Here is a 1,283-nt window from a genome sequence, read left to right as displayed (position 1 = left end):
GTTAGCAGTCAAGTGCTTTAGCCACTATGCTACCAGAGCTTCCACTACTACTAACCTTTAAATTGCTTCTTCAAAGACACTACCACAATATTGTTTAGATTAATTAAAATGATACAATCAAGGCCCTGGCCTAAATACTGGTAGGCTAAACACACACATGTAGATAATACCAAATTATTGAAATGTAGCTGATAATACCAAATAATTGAAATGTGTAGACAATGTGAGAATTGCCTCTTTTTATCACCGAGGCAAGAAAAATAAAAATGCAAAAGAATGGAAGTAATAAATGCAAACAGTGGGAAATAATCCCTAAATTTCATGATGGCTGTTTTTCTATGACATGGAAGAGAACAGAGCTTCACTCATGAGTCATACATGTGTCATTAAAATGCTTCAACCAGAGTGCCACCAGGTTATAAATAAATGATGTAGAGCTAGAATTACTAGGCTATTTTTGTTCTTTTGAATAATATATATTTCATACGAATACACTATGATTAGTATAGCATACTGCACAGTAAAGTACTTTCATTCTCTAATTCCTTAAGCAAACTAGGTCAGTCAGTAGAAAAATCTCAAAGATTTCATTCACCCACCAAGATGATCAGAAATGAAGCCTCAACTTGACAGTGACATGTTTGTTACACCAAGAAAAAGAGTTACCCCTACAACTAGAACTAAAGCAGGAATCATTCCTTAACAGGAACTTCACCTGGGACTGGTGCTATGATGTGACCAGGATTCTGAATTTCATAAAACATAGGTCAATATCTAGATCCAGACTCAAATGATGAAAATGAAAAAGAATAATAAGCAGAAATATTCCAAAGGAGATTGACCCAGGATTCCCAGTGGTTCTCTACTACTCTTGCAAAAGCTGATGCACAGGAACTGTAAATACATTAGTGAACTGTGCTAAGATCAGTTGAATCTGGCACAGATCATAGATTTTTCGAAATAATACACATTTGAAGCCAGTTGGTTTTGAGGTGGTTTGTTATGAAGCAATAGCAAATGATACAGTTCTCCTTGTCCCCTCCACCTTCCTTTTTGGCAGAGCCCACCTACCATACACTTGCTTTCTCAGGTCTCCTTGCAGCTAGGGCATATGGCCTAGTGCTGGCAAATGAGGCTTCACAGAAAGATTTCTGAGAATTTCTCACAAAAGTCTCTCTCTTCCTCCATGCTGTCAACTTTTTTGGGGAGGATATGAAGCTTCATGCTGCTGCTGAAACCACCCAGTAACCATTAATATCCATGTTGTTGTTGTTGTTGTTGTT

This window comes from Orycteropus afer, unplaced genomic scaffold, assembly GCF_000298275.1.
Source record: "Orycteropus afer afer isolate SDZICR_OR568_19922 unplaced genomic scaffold, OryAfe1.0 scaffold00116, whole genome shotgun sequence".
In the NCBI taxonomy this organism is placed as follows: domain Eukaryota; kingdom Metazoa; phylum Chordata; class Mammalia; order Tubulidentata; family Orycteropodidae; genus Orycteropus; species Orycteropus afer.
This window is presented reverse-complemented; position numbering follows the sequence as displayed.